Genomic DNA, 10068 nt, shown 5'->3' with positions numbered 1-10068 from the left:
CTAATCATCATGCTGAATTATCAACAGCATCATTTCTGTGGAACACTGCGATATGCCTTATATAAGTGTTTCATAGTTATGGTGCTTTTAAAATAGTTCACTATCTGCCAAGATTGGAATGGTACTTGTATACAGGTAAAATAAATAATTGTGCAGTGTTTATTTTACTAACATATTGTAGTGAAATAAGGTCACTTCCAACAGCCTTGCTGTTGGGCTAACTCTTTAGGTCTCTGGAGGTCGTGGATTCAATGCTTGAGCTTAGTATTTTCACATTAATGGCGACAAGGCAAAAAACGAACTGTGAATGCGGGAATGGGTCTGAGCTGTTTAATAGTTTCTGGGAGGGCCATTCGGATGCAAGACATGCTGTAGCGAGCGTGTCTGGGCCTTGAAACATTAAAAGGGGGAGCAGTGTAGTGAAATGAGGTCACTAAGGCTGTTGGGCTAGCTCTTTAGCGACGCGGTTAAAGTGTCTGACTACCACTCTGGAGGTTGTGGGTTCAATTCCCGGCTTTTGCTCAGTATTTTCACATTAATATCATACACTATCACATATAAGTATTTATTTTAATCTTTGTATTAAAGCTTGATTCCTGAAAAAGTATGATGCTTATCAAGACACTGGAGTCTATTTCCCGAGTAGAACCAATACTTTGTGTCATCAGAGATGATCTTGAGGACCCTCCCTCATTCCGTCATTGCCAGTGGGGATCAAAGTGGGACATTCTGATAAAAGTAGCTAGACAGACACTATAATTATGTAATATTCCAGAGCAACCTTTTTACCCGAGGTATTGTCATAGCCAGCTCGTCGCCCGCCGTCTGCCTTCCGCATCGTGCTAAAACTTTGACATTTTGCTCTAAGATCATAGTGCTTCCACCTGCAACTTTTTAACTTCATATGTAGATGCACCTTGATGAGTTCTACATGCCATACCCATTTTTGGGTAACAAGGTCTAAGGTCAAGGTCACTGTGACCTTTAAAAAAATCTGACAAGCTTTAATTTATTTAAAACATTTACAATATGTGTTACTAATTTTTTTGCTTTATAAAACATGGTTTATCTCCATGCACATCCAACTCTCTCAGTAACGCTCGATTGGTCATTGTTGGCTCGGGTACTTCTTACATGTACCTTGGGTACTCTTAAGTATACTTAAATGTACCCCGGGTCACTGATTACCCTAAAACGATATTGCTTATCTTCAACAAACTAATCTTTAATAACAAACTGTATCAACATGCTTTTTGAGTAAGAGTTTTGATAATATAGAGGCCATTGTACAGAAAATTTGACATGAATGTGAACATATTTCATTAAAAAAAAGCAGACAACAACAGATTTAGCGTTAAAATTCACAGGTGTGTTTTAGTATATTTACCGTACCCGGGGTACATGTAAGTATACTTAAGAATACCCGCGGTACATGTAAGTAGTACTACCCGAGTCGTAAATGACCAATCAAGCCTCAGTAACTGTTCCTAAATTACAGTCACCGTGTTGCCTTTTAAACTCCAACACAAAAAGGTCTTTACAAATGAAATGTAGGGTATTTGCGCCATATTTGTCTGTGTTTAATGATCATGTAAATAAACTTGACATGCAGAAAAATAATATACTTTTAACATAATTTTTATGTCCCCCACCACTATAGTGGGGGGGCTATTGTTTTTGCCCTGTCTGTCTGTTGGTCCGTCTGTCTGTTGGTTTGTTTGCTCCAACTTTGCCATATCTTTTGCAATATTGAAGATAGCAACTTCATATTCGGCATGCAAGTGTATCTCATGAAGCTGCATATTTTGAGTGGTGAAAGGTCAAGGTCATCCTTCAAGGTCAAAGGTAAAAACAAGAAACCGTCAGAGACGGGCTCCCCAAAGTTTTTTTTTGTCACAACATTGCACTATATATTCAGATAAAAGGAAACGTCTTGAGGGCACAGTAGTTGGGGGGACAAGAATTTTCTTATATAAAATTTCAAAGGGCCATAACTCTGTGAAAAATCATCCGACCAAAACTCGCTGATAATATGCATATCTCCTTTTGGTAGTGAAGCTTTCTATACAGTTTCATTGAATTCCGGTCATTAGTTGCTGAGTAATAGCCCGCACAAGAATTGCACTATATGTACAGTTAATGGAAAATTTAAAAGGGCAATAACTTTGTGAAAATTCATCCGACCAGAACCCGCTGATAATATGCACATCTCCTCTTGGTAGTGAAGCTTCCCATAAAGTTTCATTGAATTCCGGTCTTTAGTTGCTGAGAAATAGCCCGCACAAGAATTGCACTAAATGTACAGTTTATGTAAAATTTCAAAGGGCCATAACTCTGTGAAAAATCATCCGACCAGAACCTGCTGATAATATGCACATCTCCTCTTGGTAGTGAAGCTTCCCATAAAGTTTCATTGAATTCCGGTCATTAGTTGCTGAGAAATAGCCCGGACAAGAATTGCACTATATGTACAGTAAATGGAAAATTTCAAAGGGCCATAACTCTGTGAAAAATCATCCGACCAAAACTCGCTGATAATATGCATATCTCCTTTTGGTAGTGAAGCTTTCTATACAGTTTCATTGAATTCCGGTCATTAGTTGCTGAGTAATAGCCCGCACAAGAATTGCACTATATGTACAGTTAATGGAAAATTTAAAAGGGCAATAACTTTGTGAAAATTCATCCGACCAGAACCCGCTGATAATATGCACATCTCCTCTTGGTAGTGAAGCTTCCCATAAAGTTTCATTGAATTCCGGTCATTAGTTGCTGATAAATAGCCCGGACAAAAATTGTGCACGGACGGACACACGGACGGACGGAGGGACAGACGAAGCGGCAACTTGCTCCCCCAAAATTTTTTTGGAGGAGCATAAAAAATCAAAGTGGCGCATAAGGGGACATAGTGTTTCCAACAAACACATTTCTTGTTTACTGCATACATTCATTTTTGTGTATTAAAAAAAATTATTTCTCCTTGTGAAAAATGCACTTCATCAGAAAATAAGTAGGTAACCATAAGTGCATTTTAATTGTGTTTTAAGTATAGTTTTCAAATAATTTAATTAACTTTTTGGAATAAACAAAACTGTAAAAGTTCACACAAATGTATTAAATTTGCATTAATTACATTTTCATATACATACATGTACCAACGCCTATTTATGAGCAGTAGTCCTAAAATGGTTTACTTATGGTTGAAAAAATGCATTTTATATTGCTATTATTTCAAAATATAGCTATCCAGTTCAATATACAACTGTAATGTTTAATTATACACAGTGACACTATGTGAAGTTGGGATATAACATATTTTCAACACTTATGTGATTTTTTTCCTATTGTGTTTATTTATTTGACAAAATTATAAGTAAAATAGATACTTGCATATAATTCATTTCATGCTCTGAATATATTTTTGTTAAATTCTGTGCATACTTTTTGTATTATTAGTACTTATGTTTAACAGTGATGGTATTTTTATTATTTTCATTGTATTTTAAACCTGTGTGCAGGCACACATCCACAGGGTTTCATTTCTTTTAGGATTTAAGCAAAATATCAAATTAAACACCCAGTGAAATCAATTAAAATGATACAATTATATATGCAATAGTGTCTATTTTACTTATATTTTGTACAAATTAATAACAGGTGACAAACTGCATGTACTGCAGTGTTTAAAAAACACTGTTTATTCCCAAATTGATGTCTTATTCCAACTTCACATAACAGTGTGTTCCTAGAATAATGAAGAAATGCTGGAATCTCAAATTGTGTCATATCATTGTTTCTAATATCTGCATCAGCAGTAACCCTTCTGAAAATGAAATGTCTTTTTTACCAAAATGCATTTTATTTGCACTTGTTTAAGCAAATCGTCAGCATTTTCTAAACAGTACACTTTATTGCATTAATTAATTAGAATCAGATGAAGCTTTTTTTCATGTTCTTTAAATTCGGAAGAGTATTTTTCTCTTTTTTTTATAAATAATCCACTTTTTCTTAGAGAGTGGAGTTTTAAGTACATCTTTTTAATTTATAAAATGTTTAAAGTGTATCTTTTCTAGCTAAGGACATATTTTTACTTTAGAAACAAAATAACTCATTCTTAAAAGCATTATTAGATGTTTGCTAAAATTTAAATTAGTAACAAAGTATTTTTTCCATGTGGGCCATACAATCAAAATGTTCACCATGAAAATGCTGACAACTTCAAACATCATTCTTTTTAAGTACAAATGTAAGCGCTTCTTCTGCGTTCTCTGTATTGCAATCCACTTTATAATTTAAAGTGTATTTAATTACATGTTGAACAAACAGATTGTGAAGTAAGAAGCTAAAGTGACATTATTCAAGAAGCTTCTTCTCTTAAAGATTCACTAACACACCATCCAGTTTAAACAGCTTTAACAACTTTATTCGCAACAACAGTAAATATTTGTAGTGGTTATAACAATGACACAAAGAAATATTATTTATATGATTAAAAAAAATCTGACTACATATGTGAAGGATTATTTCAATATCTGTGGAAAATATAGGGATATGGAGTAGCTGTACACACACTTTAAGTGGAACATTTTAAGTACAAAAGGGGCATTATTAAGCTAAATGCAGGTCAGAGATAAGCAAATTGGTAAGTGACCTCACAATGACATAATGACCATGAATACATAAGTGCTTTTAATGAAAATATGTAATAGAAACAGTGATATAAGGACGTTGCATGTTTACCATAATTTTATACACAGCTTATCATTCAAGGTAAAGTCGAGCTAAAATTAAATATATATTTTACATTTAAGTTCAAATAAAACAAATACACATTTTTTTCTTCAAGAGTTCCTGCTGTGTTCAACTGCATGTGTGTAATAAAACGGTTCAGTATTATGGGTATGAGAGTTCCATCCACTGCTCCCAGGCCTTGTAGCAGAATCCAACCTTCATGCAAGTTTGTTGTTGTACACGGACTGGAAACCTATGGAATGTATCATGTGTTTAAAATTAACAGTACATGATAAAGCATTTACATCATGTTTATACATGATTTGATTAACTGTGTTTAAATTTTCATTAATTAACTGTGCTCAAGTTTTCATCATCTTTTGATTTTTATTCACATATAGTTTATGTATCAAATAAAAAAACAAATGAGGAATAAAAAAAGATGAAAAGTAAATAAATTATGATTGTACCATCCCTGTAAAATGAAAAATAATTTTAACTTTAATTATTTGACCCAATATCTATATAAGATTTTATCACATGCTATACCCTGTTACACATGTGTAATATACTTTTTAAGCGTTTTCATTGGCTTAGTTTTCGTTTATTGACCAATCGCATTTTGTTATTTCACCGAAATGACGTTGCAACGTCAAATGATGCCACGAAATGTAAACAATATTTGGGATTTATCATTATGTTTGCGTAAATATTTATTTAATTTGCTCATTTAAAAGCATGTGATAAAAAAGATCTCACACTTGTTGTCATATCATACATGTACCATATTTTATTAAACTCGTCTAGGAAATTCATTAGTAAGCTTGCCAAAGGCTCGCTTACTTACAAAATTTACTCGTTTAATAAAATATGGTATAATATGACACTCGTGCCAGATCCTATATGCAAGACATGATGTATTTAAATAAATAACATTTTTTCTACAACAGTTTAAAATCATGATTGAGTAATTGATTATAGAAATGAAGACATTTAGTTTTACCGATCATATGTTTGCTGATTGAACTCATGAAGGCATGTCAAATAACGAATGATGATCTGCTGATTCCATGAAGATCTGCCAGCTTGGAATAGATGTTTCCTTTGGCCAAACATCTTTAACTGATGTCAGTGATGAGTACCTGTTGGTGTAGTACAATATGAAAAAGTGAATAATACTTCTAATGTAATGAAAATACTATAATATGTTACTGTTGCGTATGTGTGTTCAAGAACAACACGATATTTTGATAACTCAGTAACTGATTTGTTATTTCATGATGATCATTACTTTGGTGTTTTGTGGTTGTAGGTTTGATACACATGTAGGCTAACAGTTGCTAAACTGGGCACATTTTACAATCCAACATAATTACATAATTTAGCAATACATGTATCGTTCTGACAGAATATTAAATAAACATCATACAAAGAAAAGGAAAAGATTATAACGAGTTGTATAGCGTTGATAACAAACATTAACCAATAAAAAACAAGGCTCCATTGAGTACTTATCCGAACAAAAAAACTTCCGAAATCATATGCAAATTGCAATGGAGATAAAAGCTTACAGCAAAATTAATCATTGTACAATAATTCGAGCGGCGGCAAGCGTCTATACTTCAACTGCTGTTGAACAATACAGTATAATTGAATCACACACATAATAAACACATAGGGTTTTCACGTATGATAAATTGCAATTTATTTTGATTTTCTGTATTTATCCTTATCGAATATAAACAAAGGGCAGTAACTGACATATTGATTCCAACGTTAAATATTTTGCAGAAAGTAATCAAGGGATAAAAAACAACATGTTTACTTCCTCTGTATTGTCGTCGATAAAAAAGACGGAGCCAAAAGCTTCTTATTCGGCGTCTATATGCACAACATACGCGGCGTCCAGTTTGGTTTCGACGTAACTACGACTGCTACTTACGTCAACAGGTGGAAGTAACGTACCCAGGATAGTATTTTTCATATATATATATTTTAGGAGCCCAATATATTCAAATAAATATATAAAATCATGTTTAATGAGAAAAAAAATGACAAAGAGCCATGAAAAAAAATCCCCACCCTCTGATATTGGAATCATAACAAGGTAATTAACTAGACTTAATTATAGACCTGTCTTCGCGGGCCGCAAAAATGTCAAAAATAGCTTTAATCCAAAGCACCCCTTGATCCTCCTATGGGCCATTGGACAACCTTTCAAAAAAAGTTAACTTCAAAAGTATCTGTCCAGCCGTTAACTCACAGTCGGTCGAAAACCGAGCAATATTTCGAGTCCGTTTGTCAACCCGAATAAATCTTCTACAGACTTTCGAACAATATTTTTGAGTTTTTGCCCCTTAATCGATAGCTCGCGTCCTATTCCTTTGAAACAACGAAGCGTGTCAAATAATGCATGCATATGCAACCACTTACCCCTAAAAACTAATTCCAAAATGTTATATTTTCTTTGCAACAACTGTTATAACTCTAAATTTGATTTACTTGAAAACGAAAGTAGCCATCGCTCTTGAACCCGGCTTAGCAGTGAATTACACTGACAGAGCCAGGCACATAAATATCCAATCAACAACAACAACGATGTTTAATAAATGTAAATAAATGAAAAATACTTATCATTCTGATTGTATTGGAATAAGTTTTTAGGGGTAAGTGGTTGCATGTGCATGCATTATTTGACACGCCTCGTTGTTTTAAAGGAATAGGACGCGAGCTATCGATTAAGCGGCAAAAACTCGAAAATATTGTTTGAAAGTCTGTAGAAGATTTATTCGGGTTGACAAACGGACTCGAAATATTGCTCGGTTTTCGACCGACTGTGAGTTAACGGCTGGGCAGATTTTTTTAAAGTGAACTTTTTTTGAAAGTTTGTCCAATGGACCATAGGAGGATCAATGGATGCTTTTGATTAAAGCTACTTTTGACATTTTTGCGGCCCGCGAAGACAGGTCTATGATAAATTCTAGTTAATGACCTTGTTATGATTCCAATATCAGAGGGTGGGGATTTTTTTTTCACGGCTCTTTGTCAATTTTTTTCTCATTAAACATGATTTTATGTATTTATTTGAATATATTGGGCTCTTAAAAAAATAAATAACATAAAAATACTATCCAGGGTACGTTACTTCCACCTGTGCTTACGTCTCGTAGACTTACGAGAGAATTCTACGATATCGTAAGTTGCGAGAGTTTATTGAAGCGCAAAATGGCAAGTTGCAATAATCGCAACTGGTTTACGAGTCGTAACATACTTACGAGAGCTTATTGAAACGGTCCCCAGGCTATTCAGCGTAGCGTGTGTAAAACGCGGCTCTACGACGGGACCCGTAACCTCCTTGTACTCCACCTGTAAAACACGTACGTGATTTATGAAACTGACGAATGCAGCGAAATAAAACGCTACTGCATGTAAAGTCGCTCTGGGAAAACTTGGGCAGGTGTTCCCGTATTCCCAGAGCGAGACTCATTTTGTATTTACAAACAGATTTGCGCCGTTGGTAATTAACATGACATGTGCATTACACTGTTGGTGTCTTTATACATATCAGGCAGTTAAACCGTGGGTCGTAATAAAAGAAATTACATGTCAACTAAGACTAAATATAACAACAGTAAAATAACAAAAAAATCAAGATTATAGATTGTTCGTGTGTCTTGAAATTGAAATGTGAACACAGACCCACGAAGGTATTCCAGAAAAATGCAAGTTTAAACTTTAAAATATGGTTTTTGCACGGCATTTCCCAGAAATATACATACAGTGTACATGTTTTAAAACGAGATATCTTTCCTATGTTAACATATGTATGTATTGGGCAAACATAATGATAATTTATATACATTTGTATTCATTATCCGATAAAAAGTGTGCTATTTTGAACACCACCTAAGATTTATGATCCAATAGCATTTATTAAAAAATTAGTTACAATTTAGTTGATAAGTAGTGCACCCTACGCGTCAAACAATATGTACACATGTGGTCTGTTTAAGAAAACCGACCATTTTAAAACTTAGGGATAAGATATACCTTTTATAAGATGTTATAATACCAATGTTTTGTGTATGCAAAAATGACATGTTATGTACATTTCAAACATAGTAAAATAACTGAGAAAAAAAGAAAAAACCAAAATGTTCCTTACAAACGACCCCGAAAATAAATACCTATATGGTGAACTCGGTCCGCGCTTGGTGACCCACTGCCCCAGCCCCTTCCGGTCGTCCCTGAACACGTTCCTGTTGAGCATCACCTCGAGCAAGCCGTCGCCAAGGGCGGCAACTCCATGTGGCTGCGCGGAATGCTGAGTTACCCTCTAGCCCTTGTCCTCTAGAATTGCCATCGTTGTCAGGGGATAGTAGTTGGTCTCTATCGGACGTTTTTGGTTATTTCGCCTGCCCATCAACGTGAATCCGTTCTGGTCGGTGAAGAAGATGTCTCCGTTATCTACGTCCGTCTGCAGGCGCATGATGAAGGAGATGTCTTCGTTATCTACGTCCGTCTGCAGGCGCATGATGATGTCGGTATTCACCAGCGACGGCTCAATATTCAAGTCGATTTCTTCGTGATGAGCACCGACGTCGCCTTGACGTCATCCACGTTGTAAATGGAGAAATTCTGTAAAAATCCGGATTTGTAGGTCAAACTGACTTCCGTGAAAACCTTTCCACTGGTGACTTTGATCTTTGGTGTTGTATCGTACAGAACGTCGATCTCTTGGGCCTGACCCTTAAGCTCGAACAAGTGGGCGCCGCTCTTTCCCGGGATGTATTTATGGAACTTGGATCTCAACACAGTATATTTGTCAGTCTTCTTATCGTTAATGCTCTCTAGATTGCCCGACCAAGCTTCAAACTGTACTTCAATGAAATTTTTTTCGATTCATAATTAATGTATTTCATGGAGCTTTTGTTGTTTTCGTCAAAAATTAAAACGCTTGATTAGATGGCGCCGTTCTGGCCTGTTGCTGACTTTGAGATTGTAAATATCTGGACCTCATACGGTAACAGTTGCACAGAAAACGACAAAATACTCAGTTGATTATATGTGGGATGAGTGGGTTCGAACGCCTGGTACTGTGTTATGTTTCCTTCTTCATCCGTTACCTCTACATTACCCTGAGCAATGCATACGCATACAACGTCCTCGCGCGCATGCTCAGCCGGATTCGCAACTACGATTTTTAAATTTTCACCCTGAAATTTCAGTTCGTTCAACAGGAGAAGAGATCTCGGACCATCCTGGTCGACGCTGTGTTTAAGTGCAGTTATTGAGCTTACAGATCCATTAATGAGCATGAGACCGAGAGCGGACGCC

At 35.4% G+C, this 10068-nt stretch overlaps 1 long non-coding RNA gene across 1 annotated transcript; it reads right to left on the bottom strand.

The window, feature by feature from the left end:
• Positions 1-4186: 4186 nt before the first annotated feature.
• LOC127844777 (uncharacterized) lies at positions 4187-6469 on the bottom strand. Its single transcript, XR_008032891.1, has 3 exons — positions 6303-6469; positions 5735-5873; positions 4187-4984 (listed from the first exon to the last, which is right to left on the bottom strand). It is a non-coding gene; the product is annotated as an uncharacterized LOC127844777 (long non-coding RNA).
• Positions 6470-10068: the final 3599 nt, after the last annotated feature.

Source organism: Dreissena polymorpha, chromosome 9 (assembly GCF_020536995.1).
Source record: "Dreissena polymorpha isolate Duluth1 chromosome 9, UMN_Dpol_1.0, whole genome shotgun sequence".
Lineage (NCBI taxonomy): Eukaryota > Metazoa > Mollusca > Bivalvia > Myida > Dreissenidae > Dreissena > Dreissena polymorpha.
Note: the sequence above shows the minus strand (reverse complement) of the source record. Positions and strands in the feature narration are given on the sequence as shown.